At 40.3% G+C, this 15,184-nt stretch overlaps 1 long non-coding RNA gene across 3 annotated transcripts in view; it reads right to left on the minus strand.

Moving 5' to 3' along the window:
* LOC136793099 (uncharacterized) overlaps nucleotides 1-15,184 on the minus strand; it is a 165,726-nt gene that overhangs the window by 7,001 nt on the left and 143,541 nt on the right. For 2 of the 3 annotated variants that reach the window (XR_010837903.1, XR_010837904.1), the window contains exons 2-3: nucleotides 12,722-12,878; nucleotides 5,272-5,450 (exon numbers count right to left, since the gene is read on the minus strand). This is a non-coding gene — a long non-coding RNA (uncharacterized lncRNA). The remainder of the gene's footprint in view (nucleotides 1-5,271; nucleotides 5,451-12,721; nucleotides 12,879-15,184) is intronic. The other variant, XR_010837905.1, reaches the window with a different exon arrangement.

Raw genomic sequence — 15,184 nt, forward strand, 5'->3', positions numbered from 1 at the left:
CCATAAGCACTGCAATGTTAAGACACAGTTACTAAGGAAGGTAACTGAAAAACTAATTCTTGGGCTTCCCTGGTGGCGCAGTGGTTGAGAGTCTGCCTGTCGATGCAAGGGACATGGGTTCGTGCCCCGGTCCGGGAAGATCCCACATGCCGTGGAGCGGCTGGGCCCGTGAGCCTGTGCTCCGTGACAGGAGAGGCCACAACAGTGAGAGGCCCGCATACTGCAAAAAAAAAAAAAAAAAAAAAAAGAAAAACTAATTCTTAGGTATAATTATCCTATAATGTTTTGGTAAATATTTCTGAACCAAATTGATATTATTGAGTATAAATACCATAATTGTAGGATTAATAGACTGAGTATTTTGATACACCTGAGTTAAAATACTTTTAATAAACAAGTATTTGAGATTTATTTAAATCAGTTATATATCAGTTGTATTACAGATAATTATATAACTTATATTAGGGACAAGTCTAATCCCTACATAAAATAATTGTAGATAAAAGTGCAATCATTATTCTACTTGCAGTTCTAAATATTAGTTAAACTTAGGAGAAAAACAGATGTTATTTTGAATTGGTTTTGGGTACACTGCCATTTACCTGGGACTAGATATTCATTGCTCATGAGAGAAAAGATAATCAAAGTATTTACTATTCATATGGCATTACAATAGCCTTTGTGATCAAGTCTTTTTCTTTAGAATGTTAGAAAAGTAAAGCACTACATTTCTTTCTAACACTATAGGAAAAGTTCCATTTAGTAGAAGCAATCAGTTCTGTTGAGAACAGAATTCCCAAAGATAAAACTCTGTATGAAAATTTTCAACATTAAAAACTGGCCTATTTCTAGAGAAGTTATCAAAAACATTACGGAGAACACTATGGAGGTTCCTTAAAAAACTAAAGCTAGAGTTACCATATGATTCTGCAATCCCACTCCTGGGCGTACATCCAGACAAAAGTCTAATTCGAAAAGATACGTGCACCCCAGTGTTCACAGCGGCACTGTTTATAGCAGCCAAGACATGGAAGCAACCTAAATGTCCACTGGTAGATGAATGAATAAAGAAGATGTGGTGTGTGTATATATATGTGTATATATATATATATATATATATATATATATATATATATGTATGTATATACACACACACACACACACACACACACACACACATAGTGGAATAGTACTCAACCATTAAAAAAGAATGAAATAATGCCATTTGCAGCCACATGGATGGACCTAGAGATTATCACACTAAGTGAAGTAAGTCTGACAGAGAAAGACAAATATCATATGGTATCACTTATTTGTGGAACCTAAAAAAATGGTACAAATGAACTTACATACAAAACAGACTCACAGACATAGAAAACAAGCTTACGGTTACCAAAGGGGGAAGGGGGGGAGGGATAAATTAGAAGTTTGGGATTAGCAGATACACACTACTATATATAAAATACGTAAACAACAAGGACCTACTGTATAGCACAGGGAACTATACTCAATATTTTGTAATAATCTATAATGGAAAAAAATCTGAAAAAGTATATATACATGTATGTATAACCGAATCACTTTGCTGTACACTTGAAACTAATACAACATTGTAAATTAACTATTACATACGTCAACTAAAAAAAATTAATAAAAAAAGATGGGGTAACACAAAGTAGACAAGTTGCCTAATGCAAACCTGACTACAGTCCTAGGTGTTACCTCTTTATTTTGTGGTTCATTTTGGTTAGTTCCTGCTTTTGTGGGAATTTAAAAGGCATTTAAAACTAGCCATCAATAGAATCTAGAAGGACATGGGATAGCACTGCTGAATCTATTGGTAGATAATAAAAGTTTTGATATATATATATTTTTTGCCTCCAAGAATAAATTCAGCATATTTGGAATGGGGTGGGAGGAGCAAAGCGAAACAATATTCCAGGCATTTTTCTCAAATGAATAGATGGTCTTGAGTCTTTTTAGGGACGTTCTGGTAGAAATGCTGTTATAAAGTAATGGCTCAGGGTTGCTTTCTGTAAATAAGGTTTGGCTTGGATTTCTGAACTTCACTCAATAGTAATACAATTGCTAAAATAAGCTCAATTTCAGCCTTGGGGCATAGTATTTGTGCAAATTCTTTATTTATTCTCCTCGTAAAACTTATCTGGAAAAAAAACAAACTCTGCTATGCCTTATTCTCTTCCCCCAAACCTCTGATCCAATGTTGTTCCTATATTCATGACTGAAATCATATGAATATTTACTGTAATGCCTCGTTCATCTGCAATTACTAAGGAAGAGTTTCCAATGTAGATGATTTCCCCAGAATCAATTCATCTCAAGGAAGGGGCGTAAGGAATTAGAGGAAGGTAGATAAATTGATTCCATTACTCTTGCCATTTGTTTCTTGCAGGCTCTGCTGCAGCTGTTCTTTTTCCTCAGATGTAAAGATTAATTCTACTGGACTAGAACATCAACCTATTAATTATATAATTTATTAATGTATGTATCTTTTCTGCGTCTCAGTGCTTTTGTTGTGACTGTGAATTTTTTAAAATTTCACTGTAATATTTCTCCTACATACCACAACTTCACATTTCTGTCCTTTCCAGTTTGCATTTATTGTATAGCCTCCCTAATTATATGTAATGATAATAGCAAGTATCAACAAGTAATCTTCCCTCGCAACATCTATTTTAATCCTCAAATCATCCATTTTAATTAGGCACTACATTTTGATTTGAATATTGAAGTTCACCTAAGTTATTTGCCCCAGATCATGCAGGTGGTAGTGACAGGTCTTGAATCTAAACTTAGGTTATTTGAATACCGAGTCAGTGCTAGAGTCAGAAGGAAGAATTAATAGTATGGAGTGGGAGATGAGAGAACCTTCATAAGAAACTATGAGCGCAGGAAGTGTGACTGCGGCAGAGGAGACTGGGGCATTACAGTCCAATGAAGGATCAGCTGAGCTCATCCGTTTCAAGGTAAACTACCACTCTAAGAGTAAGCCCTCGGACCGGCGGACACGAGTGGTCACAGGGAGTTGAGAGATGGCTTTATTTCTTGTCAAAGGGAACTTTCAGAGCAGATGAGATCATATTAGGAAGTCATGGTCCTACTGCAGTGCTCTCTGGAGAAGAGTTCTCTTTTTAAACATTTCTTTCCCTCTTGCGACAAATGCAGAGAACAGTTGTATAGGGGAATCCTGCTAACAGTCTTCTAGCACGGACCTGCTACAGGGGATACATGCTGAGTTAGGTCAGGAAAAGGTGCAGCTCGAATTCATAATACTTGATGGAAAATGAGTGTTTCCCAATAATGGGCCAGTTCTAATTTTGGAGACCGGATCAATTACTCTTCTCCAATGTGAAACTTAATAAAGGGAAACTGCACTCAAATGGGGTCGGGAGGCCAGAAAGGGGAGCTCCCACGTGGTGCCACGTGACATCAATTATAGGAAGAGTCGTCAATTACAGGCCCCAACAAGAAAAGATGTACATTTTGTCTCCTCTAAGAAATCCACTACCCCAGCAGCTCAGCCAATGAGAAACCATCATCACCCTCTCTTTTCCCCAGTGGACTTTCATTCAAAACAACCCTTCCTAACTTCCTCTTTTTTCTCTCTAAAATAACAGTCTTCTCCTTTGTTTGTTGGACGTGCCTGTAGCTTTCACTACAGCATGCTTGTCCCCAATTGCAGTTCTCTGCTATTCCCCCCAAAAAACATTTTTACTGGTAAAATAGCTATTATTTTTAAGGTTGACACCAGTTTAGATAAACTTTATTACCCCTCATGGAGAATGGTGATAAAAACGACATTAGTCTGTGTTCGATGGTAGTTACTTTGTACTCACAAAACTTCCTTAAAGCCTAAATTGTGATATATTTTCCATGCGCTTGTCACGAAAGTAATTTAGATATATATTGGGATAATAAAAGTAAACTAAAACGTACACTTCAAGTTTCTCCTTAGAAATGTATTTTTAAAAAATCCAACAGCTATGCTCAATGGCGCTTAGAAAATAACGTGTGCATGATGTACCTTAAAATTCAATGAAACTTCAAAGATAAGATGAATCCAAAATAGGAAAAATCAGAAACAAACAAAATACAATCCCATTTTATGGTCAATGTTGGAAAGTATTCATGATCATATTTTAAATATTTAGCATGAATGAGTTTTGGTAGAGACTAGTAAGAGATATATCAGGTTAACTTTACCATTCAATTAATGACATTGACACACAATCATTAGATTTTGCTGCCTGTATCAATTCAGTTTTCGAAACAGTATGCCTCTAGATATAAAAGAAGTTCAGTGTAATAACACGATGTCAGAAAGCAAAAACAATGAATCCCACTGGATAAGTGGATAAAAAATCTGATCATTTTTGGAAACCATAAAGTTTAACAGCATTACCATATTGTAAGTGTAACAAATAATGACACATGAAATTCTGCACACGGTAGGGATGGTTAGGTGGTAGAGGATGTATAACGTCGACCATGAGAATTTACCTCTATTTTAGTTTATCTTCCTTTAAATAACGACAATAATAATACTTACTTGATAGGATTAAGGAAAAGATTACATGACACAATACATGTAAAGCACCTAGAACAGTGCCAAGCTGTGTGTATGCTCAATAAAGACCATCATCATTATTAAGCTCTCTGAAGATGTGCTTGCTCTTAGAAACATTTTCCAAGACACATTCTAGCTATTTGTGGAAATTTAGTACCAATATTTATTTGAAAATATTAAAGTACACATAGTACTTTCCTTTTTTCCCCACTTGCTTATGAAACATGTATTGATTTTATTTACAGGACATGGCTAATTTTTAAAACCCACAGGATCTATTATTAGTTATAGCATGACTAGGTACAGAGGTGCCCATAAGTAGGTGAAGAAAAACTGACCTATAATACTAATCATTATAGATGCTATAACAGCCCCTCTCATACCTTGAGGTCATAATCTCTCTCACAGTATATCTGGACCTTTTTTTTTAAATAGCTGCTGACCTTCTATCTCATAATAACCTACTCTGTAGATGCTTATGATGAATCTACTACATCCCTTTGACTATGTGATTAGAAGGAACATGACAGCCTAGAGATGCCGAGACCACAATCATCTAGAGTAAAAATCATGTCGGATTTCTAATGTCATTGGAATGTATGAGATGACAATGTGAACTAGTATATCGTACTAATAAGAAAATATCTATTTGTAAGTATTTTGAAAACACACTATCCCTCTACCTTATTTGCTCTAGTCAGAGGGAGAGACATCACCTTTCAGTCTTGACACATATTTTTGCTCGTGGTTGACACAAAACCTGATCATGGTGAAGATGCTCCGTCAGAGGAAGTTCAGCTTCCTGGGAATCAGCAAGGTGCAGGGCCTTGAGGGTCTTCTCTCCTCTGGAAGCCCCCACTACCTGCACAGGCCACAGAGAGAACTCAGCAGCTCCGTCCGAGCAACTTTCTCCGCAGTAGTCAATGACCACTAATTCATATGTGATGCTATGCGCTGTTGCTTCTCTTTACTCAAAAACAACCCCAAACCAACATCAACTCCCCCCCACCCCAAAAGAACCCACCCTCTAAGAAACTAAAGAAAAATAAATACATGAAAGCAAGCCTGGAAAATACTCCCTGGGCAGATCCTGTTTACAAATAAAACCCTGCCAACTGAGCGATGATAACGAGCTAGACCAGTTAGCAACCGAGAGACCCCAAGACTGCCCAGTGACCAGAGTTCATCAGCCTGCTCTTGAGGATGCTGTCAATCACCTGATCTGGGTGCTACACCTCGACTCCTTTATAAAGTAATTATTCCCACCCCAAGTCCCTCGGCTCCCATGTCACCGAAGGTGCACAGGAGTTATAATTTTTGTCCCATTTTCCTACCAAAACTCCTAAGTTTTCAACTCTGAATCGGCGCAGCTCTCCACCTTTGCTGCTCCATACCCGACCCCTGCGGACTGTGATTAAATCGCACAGTTGAGCAGGCTGGTGTCCTCAGGCTTTCTGGGAACCCAGCAGCAGCTGGCCTCCAACTCTGCTCAGTAAAATTGCTGCGCTCATCGGTCAGCTACCTGGCGTGGCGCATCGCGGGGATGATTACGATTCTTCATCACTCCCCCTACAAAACCGACCCGGCCACCAGCCACTTCTCTCTGCTGATCACCTCCCCTCCTTTTTCAGAGAGAAGATTGAGGCTTTTAACCTATACTCAAAAGTTTGCTTTTCTACCGACTTCATACAGCGCCTAAGTATCCTCTCATATCTCCCATTAAGTATATAGATATAGCCTTTTTCCAACGTAATATCCCTCTTTAGCTACTGTTTCATCTTGCTCCTTCCTTTAGTAGCCAAAATGTTTTGAAATAGGGTTTAACTTCACTAACACACTTAGCTTCCCATTTTACATTTTAATCTGCAGGAAACTGACTTCTACCCGCATCAACGTCACCGAAAATGTTCTGGCTAAGTTCTTCTTCCATTACCTTCTAAATGCCAAAGCCAAGGAAAGGTCCCCAACTCTCATTTTACTTGAAGTCTCTACAGCACTTGTATTTATTCTTAGAAATACGTGTATTTCTACCATAAAGATTATGCTTTTCCATTATAGAAACTTTCAACTGTATAAAAAGTGGGGGAAAAAAGAAAAAAATATATGCATAGCCTCACCACTCATGTTAAAGCAGTGTTTAACACTGTCATATCTTTTTTCAAATAATTTTTAAAAATAAAATTTACTTTTTGGCTGCGTTGGGTCTTCGTTGCTGTGAGCGGGCCTTCTCTAGTTGCGGCGAGTGAGGGCTACTCTTCGTTGGGATGCGTGGGCTTCTCATTGCGGTGGCTTCTCTTATTGCGGAGCCCGGGCTCTAGGTGTGCAGGCTTCAGTAGTTGTGGCATGAGGGCTCAGTAGCTGTGGCTCTTGGGCTCTACAGCGCAGGCTCAGTAGTTGTGGCACACAGGCTTAGCTGCTCCACGGCATGTGGGATCTTCCCGGACTAGGGCTCGAACCCATGTCCCCTGCTTTGGCAGGCAGATTCTTAACCACTGCACCACCAGGGAAGCCCTGTCATATATTTCTTTTCAGGATTAGTCTGATGTATGTACAGGCATGTTGTACAAGTGAACATTATGCTTTTTTTTTTTTAACACAGTATCATAAACATTTCTCCATGTTAATAACTAATCTTAAGAAACAATATTTTAACTCTGTATAATTTTCCATTACATGGAAAAACAGTTACTTCTTTCACAGCATGTAAATAATGATATATATTCCTATATTATTAAGTATCTTTGAAAAACTTGATTTGAATGGTAGCAGAGGATTTTGTACTATGGTCGTATAATAATTTAGTTAATCTCCTTCTGCTAGACCTTTAAGTTGCTATCACCATTTTGTTATTATAAATAGTGCTGCAATGAATACCGCAGCATCCAAGATCGTCTTGAATCTTTTATTTAGGTATTTGCTACCTCTTAGAATATAGACTTTCCCATTAAAAAAATTTTGTGTGAAAAAAAAAATTTTTTGTGTGTAATTACCACACAGAATTTCTCCTTAGGTCTCAAAAAACCATCTTATTGGAATTTGTACCTAGCTGACTAGACAGCAGGGAAAAGCATTAGGATTAAGGGAAACAGCTAAATATTGGGATCTATTATTAAGGAATAAGAGGACTAATGCTGGAGGAAATAATCAGTTTACATACAACCCAAATGTAAAATTATGACATAATTTATTTAAAAAAGAAACAACCTGGTAAGGATGGTTGTTTGGGGGATGAGAAGAGTTAGAGGGATAGAAAATTAGGTTCCTGGAAGAATCTTATTTAGGAGATACCTTTTTCTTTGTCTAGGTTTTTTTAGGTTACAGACATATTTTATTATATCAAACAGAGCTTACACCTTTGAAGTACTGTTTTTACCTTATGCAGAAGTGAGGACCATTTGTGACAGTACTTTAAGATAAATTAGCTTAGATTGAGGAAAAAATAGGAAAATGCTAAATAAACAGCAAAGCCTTCCCGGGCTTAAGTTATCACAGACAAAACTGGCCTTTTTTTTAACTTAATCTTTTAAAGATTCACAAAAGGCTGAAAATGACTATTTTGTTCAGTGTTATTCATGACTTTCACTAATTAAGTCTGCCTTTGCTACTAAGCAGGAAGGTAGCGTGGAGAAGGCTGATTGTCAAGGGTAAACAGAGATTGCAGATCATTTAGTTTCAGTCTTGCTCTGAATCTTACCCAAATAATTAGCAGTCTCCACAGCTGGACCAGAGCACCAGGAGAAAGAACAGTCTCTGTTGGGTGTGTGTGGAGAAATTAGATGGGAGTGGGAGAGACAGCAAGGAGAAAATCCTATCTGGACATAAGTTAAAAATTCATACCGGATTTAGCTCCTGAAATCATACTAACTTAAAGTGTGGAAAAGCTATGCAAAAGAACAAGTTTTCATTTTCTACTTATGTATACAAGGAGCTAGTCTAGGAAGATAAATTCTTTGATTAATCGATTGATTGACTGAATGAACTTAACATAATAACTTTGGTCTCAACATCTATATTTGATGCAAGCCCAGTTTTGATCTGCTAGAGCCTATATTTTGTGAGAGCTTTTCCAACCCAAAGAATATAATTAAGGAGATTTTCTGAATCTGTTATTTTAAGGTCCCCCAAGAGTAAATGTTGTTATGCTGAAAGTTTTGATTGAAACACTCAGATATAAAAGACCCTGTATAATAAAGTGTGTTATGAGTCGGATCAAGATGTAGGTATCAAAGCACATGCTAAGAACTGATACTCTTAGTGTGAGAGTAGAAAATGGATTTTAATTATGTAGAAAGAAGTTTTATGAAGATAAATTCCTCAGAGAAATCTGTGTCACTTGTCCCGCCCACCAACACACAAGAGGAAGGGAGTGTGACTTGATAAAAGTTTGTGTGTGGAGGGGGGGACATGGGGAGGGACATCCTTTTCCTCCTTTCTCTTGGGGGTATAAGGCAATGCTTCAAGGAAACTTGATTCATACTTCCTGGAAGGGGGAAACATGGTGGAATGGGATCTCACTCCTGCCATGAAACCTAGAGGTCTACAAACAAACCCACAAACAAAAAATGAGATAGAAAGGAAGAAAGAAAAACAGAGATCTAATGTCAAGGCAGAACAAACAATAAGGTGGCTACGTAAGAATTGCCCTGCACTTTGGTTGAGTAGGAACACAGGACAGGTGACTGTTTTTCATGAACTAGATGTTGACCTTAAAGTAGGGGGAGTCAGCCTGGATCTATTTGGACACCTGGACCAGTAAACCACGTGGGAAGAAGACGGAACTCGAACAGAGAGTCTGTGTGGCTTGAATTTCCTGAAAACTAGGGGTCCAGAGAGGAGTGGCAACGGATGTTACAGAAAACATCACCCGGGGCTTCCCCGGTGGCGCAGTGGTTGAGAGTCCGCCTGCCAATGCAGGGGATGCAGGTTCGTGCCCTGGTCCGGGAGGATCCCACGTGCCGCGGAGCGGCTGGGCCCGTGAGCCGTGGCCGCTGAGCCTGCACGTCCGGAGCCCGTGCTCCGCAACGGGGGAGGCCACAACAGTGAGAAGCCCGCGTACTGCAAAAAAAAAAAAAAAAAAAAAGAAAACATCACCCGGATGACAGTTAGATGCAAGCAGCAGACTGACAGGTTGGGGGAGCCTGAAGAAGTTATGAAAACACCCACACAAGAGACAGAACCTGCTTTCATACCTCCCAGGTCTAGAGAGAGTGAAGCCAACTTACAACAGTGCCAGTTAAGCCGGACCTTGCCCAGCAGCACTCGCCCGATCCCCGCCCATCAGATACTGTGGCATGAGAAGCAGCAGCTTGTGGGTGTGGGGGGGGGGGGGAGGCGCGGGTGAGTGACAGAGAGGAGATGCTTCTCTTTCTTCCTCATATCACAGATTTCCATTTCTACCAGCCCGCCTGAAGGAAGCGCTCAATGACAGCGGAAACGTTGATTACTGTTTTTCAGTGGACACTTAATTCCTCATTGGAGACTGTTGTTTATAACTTAAGGGAATCAGAGGAGTTTCTATTATCTCAGAGTGAGAAGAAAAGTCTGGGGTCAAGATTGAAATATACCTGAGCTTCTGGATGCGTCAGCTGCACAAGCAGCTTTTAAGGCCCTGGAAATGATCTGAGATAATCATACGCTTCTGTAACATTTGTAAAAGTAAGGCATTTTAGTTACAACTTAAGACTGGTTTCTCTCTCCAGTCCAATTTCTCTCTCTTCTCCTCCTGTCAGGGCACTTTGAAGAGGCTATAGTCATTCTGAAGTATTCTTAACATTCAGTGACTATTGATATTTTCCCGGCATTATCAATCATACCAAAATGCAAAAAGGACCGTAAGGGTAAACCATAGAGAAAGATAAAATTGATACAATACTTTACGTGAAAAACAGCTTTCCCCCCCAAATCATATTCCCAGTAATACGAAACACTATTCTCAGTAACAGTTATAGAACATCAAAGAGTATATACAATGGATAAAACCGATACTCTCAAGTATTTTGTGAAAGATGTTTTTGAAAAGTCACAGTTATGAGACGCTGAACAGCCTATTTCATGACTAACATTGTCAAATAATATTTTGTTTGTAAACTGTTTTCAAAAGGACAGAAATCATTTATATCAACTGGGTCCTAAGACCAGATGCATATGATGAGAATACTCAAAAGTCATGAATATTCCACCAACTAGGAAGACTAGGTTTACTTGGCTTGCACATAAATAAACACACACACAGATTGGACCAATGTTTGGAAGTAAAGAGGAAATATTCAGCAGTATTTTGAGATAATAAAGGATTCTTTGCAGTGATTCAACTCTCAGAGAAAGAAGTTTTCCCGTTAGAGGTCATGGTGACAAAAGGCATTCTTGAGATAACAGAAATGTCATGAAAATTATGGCACTAATTGCAGAATTTGATTCATTTTGCACTAGTGCTAGAGGGAGAAATTAAAGTGAGAAAAGATCAATGAGGTTTATTTATCAAAAATATTTTATAAATAATTATTGAAAAAAGAGAAAATCTGGACAAATGGAGATAATACGGCGATCTAAAAATATATGGAAGATAAACCCTACTCTATTGTAGACTGTTCATGAAATGTGGCAAATACTGAACATCTGGTGATTATCGGAAGCTACTGCTAAAAGGGAAACACTCTGAATTTATTTTTAAGGTTTTTTACCCACAGACAAAACCATTTGCCACTTCATTCAAAAAAATGGAAGAGTACGGGCAGTTGTAACCTCTGGATGAACAGCAAATAACTGTTAGAATCCTGAAGAAAAAGGGCCGCATTCGTGCTTTCAATAATATCAGGGCTTCCCCTGTGGTGCAGTGGTTAAGTATCCGCCTGCCAATGTAGGGGACACGGATTCGAGCCCTGGTCCGGGAAGATCCCACGTGCCACGGAGCAACCAAGCCCGTGCGCCACAACTCCTGAGCCCGCGAGCCACAACTACTGAAGCCCGCGTACCTAGAGCCCGTGCTCCGCAACAAGAGAAGCCACCGCAGTGAGAAGCCTGCGCACCGCAACTAGAGAAAGCCCACGCGCAGCAACTAAGACCCAACACAGCCAAAAATAAATAAGTAAAACAAATTTTTGAAAAGTAAATAATATCACTATATGAGCCTAGGTGACATCAGCAGGAATAATGGGATAAGTTCATTTAAAAATCTTCTTCTCCATAGAAGAATGAAAACGCTGGCAATAATCAACAAAATCAAGTTTTTCAAAACTTGGAAATTAACCAGAGCAGTAAATACAGGGCACATTTATTCAAGCAAAACAGCTGAACCTCAGTAAGTACAGTCAGCTTTGTCCCATTTTAATTTTCCCAATTCTCATCCCTCAGGTGGAGGTGGAAAGCTCACCAGGCTGTGGGCAGGGAGACCTCCTCCTCCCTGGCACAGGAGACTCATTAGCATTTAGACGCTCAACGCCCCCAGCTTCACTAGGGTCTTCCTACATGTCCCCTTCCCAACTGACGGGACCGCACTCTTTCCTAGTCGATATCCTCACTTTCTCAGTACACACCCTCTGAGGCTGGGAGCTCCATTTGCATTGTCATTCAGCCAACTGCAGGATGGGGCTGTGTGTTTGACTTTCAGCAATTTCAGCCCCATGTACAAGGTCTCCTTCAGGGAACACAAAGAAGCTTTTAGGTCATTTCTGTGGTGTTTGAGCTGGGAATTCGAAGCCCTGAGCTCATCCTTTCCTTTCAACCATTTTGTCCAGTGACATTGGGAGCAACCAAACAACGTCATTATATTCCTTAGTTTTCTAAAAATGTTTGAAAGCATCATACGTGGAGTCACTCAACTGCTTGATTAGGGAGAGTCCAATGCAGATACTTTGCATGTTGCTATATGGAGTTCATATCATGGACTATCGGGGCTCTCTTTAGGGCTGGAAATAAAGTCACTGGCATCTTTAAATCTAATCAGATTAGGGAGCCAATCCCAGAAAACCCAGAACCAACTCAGAAAAGTCATCCTTAAGTTTCCATTCCTCTTGAACACTTCTGGTACCAAAAGATGTATTATTCAGGGTTTTCCAGAGAAATCAAACCAATCAGATATCGATCCAGTCAGAGATAAATAAACAGATAGATATTTATTGTGAGGTATTTGCTCACGTGATTTTGAAGACTGAGGAGCCCCGTGATCTGCTGTCTGCAAGCTGGAGGCCCAGGCAAGTCGGTGGTGTGGTTCCAGCCCAAACCCAAAGGCTCCGAGGACCAGGGGATCCAATGGTCTTGAGTCTGAATAACTGAGAACCAGGAGCACTGATGCCTGAGGGCAGAGAAGAAAGATGTCCCAGCTCAAGAAGAGAAAGCAAATCCACCCTTTCTCCACCTTTTTGTTCCTCTGGGGCCCTCAGAAGATTAGGTGATGCCTGTCCACATTGGTGAGGGCAGTCTTCTTACTCTATGGATTCAAAAGCTAATCCCTTCCAGAAACATTCTCACAGATGCTTCCAGAAATAATGTTTTACCAGCTCCCTGGGCATCTCTTAGCCCAGTCAAGTTGATGCATAAAATTAACCATCACAATGTCCGTTGTGAAAAATGATTATTCTTTCATACAGAGGACTATGTTTTCAAAAAGGAAATAAGCACCATGTTGTGATACTGTTGCTGTTAATGATCATCACAAATGAAAGATTTCCTTCCTGAGAGGAGGGTGCATTGGTCTTGAGGAGGCAGACAGGAAGAAGCCCTTGTGTCAAGACCCGGCCTCCTCCATCTAAGTTCCCAGGTACTACTGGGATGGTGCTTCGTGAGGTTACCATGCAGACAGTGCCTCTGGAAGGCCACAGTAGCAAGCGAACTGCAGGAGGGGTACGGCTGGGAGGGTTCCTCACCTGCTGAGTCACAAGGGCCTGCATGAGCACTGGAGGGCGACAGCAGGACCTTCCCAAGGCATGTGAGTACAGAGTTGACCCCGGTTCTCAGCCCTTGCTTTCCATGGGCCCAAACAAACCTTTGCTGGAATTAGTGATGCAAAGCCCCCACCGCCAACCCCAATAAACGCAGAACCCCAGGCCCTCATCTCTCCACGTTCCCACTCCCTGACTTTGTCGTGTGGCCCTAGGTGTGCCATGTAATTTCCAGGACCTGTAATTAATGCACCCTTCCCCCCGCCCAGTTTTTCTGATGCTTATTGCTGAGGGTATCTTGTGATCATCATAAGAACCTCAAGGGCTGGTCCAGACCCAACACTGGTTATTGACAGGCTGAGACCGGCACAAAATGTCACAGCATAAAGCACGGCCCATGAACTAGGCACAGTCTGCAAACACGCGGCGTTTGGACTTCCCTGAACTTGACCGTGAAAGTGTATAGAGTACATAAGAGCCAATAATGCCGTACAACTAAGGTGATATGATATTTTAGGGGCAACTGGAGCAATTTGAAAGAGATGTGCTTTAGGGTGAACACACAGCTATTACATACGATTTACGCTTCCATTTGTTATTACTTTGTGTCTTATACAAATATGAGTATATACTTGCTTAGGAATAAAAAAGTGTTTCCTAAAGAATCTTTCTAGGGACCTCCCTCGGGGACTGGTGGTTAAGACATCGCCTTCCAGTGCAGGGGGCAGTGGATTTGATCCCTGATCAGGGAGCTAAGATCCCACATGCCTCGTGGCCAAAAAACCAAAACATGAAACAGAAGCAATATTGTAACAAACTCAATAAAGACTTAAAAAATTGTCCACATCAAAAAAAAAAAAAAAAAAAACTTTAAAAGAATCTTTCTACCCTGCTGCTGATTTCCTATTTGAAAACACAACCCTCTGTATATAAGAAAGTAATCATTTTTCACAGCAATGAATGTTGGAAACATGACCCTTCCACAATGAGGTCATAAAGGATGGTAATTGAATACAGTAGTGGTGGCTGCCTGGATCAGGCTCAGAACATTGCTATTTGGGCCCTCGAGGACAGCTGCGAACGTTCCTCACGCTGCTTTCAGCATCTGTATGCTTCTCGAGGGCATCACCATCGCTTGACTTTTCTTGGGCTCCCAGAGTGGTATTCCGTCATCGCCCACATCTAACACATTGAAAAGGCTGGCTTAGTGGAATTTGCTCAGGGTTATACAATAAGTAAACATATATCAATAGCATGTTTGGGGATAAAATCCCCCTGTCTCATTCTTCCAAGTGTTGTAGGTACAAGATCACGGCTCCCAACAGAAAGTGAATGAGGGATGGAATTACCACTCGACAACAAAAAGAAACGAACCACTGATATATATCACAATTTGGAGGAGTCTCAAAAACACCATGCTGAACAAAAGAAGCCCCGACACACAAAGAGTACAATTTAGTTTCTTTGACATTCTAGGAAAGGCAAAACTAGAGACAGGAAGCTTATCAGCTTTTGCCTATGCCTGGGGGCTGGGGGAATTGACTGCAAATAGGCTGAGGGAACCTCGTGGGATGATAAAAACATTCAATGTCTCAGAAATCACATGGTGCATATGCATTTGTCTAAACCATGGTCACGTGGGTGTATATATCTGTAAACACTCATTGAACTGGACCCTTAACATGAGTACATTTAATTAGTATGTAAGTATTGGTATGTA

This window comes from Kogia breviceps, chromosome 18 (genome assembly GCF_026419965.1).
Source record: "Kogia breviceps isolate mKogBre1 chromosome 18, mKogBre1 haplotype 1, whole genome shotgun sequence".
Classification (NCBI taxonomy): Eukaryota; Metazoa; Chordata; class Mammalia; order Artiodactyla; family Physeteridae; genus Kogia; species Kogia breviceps.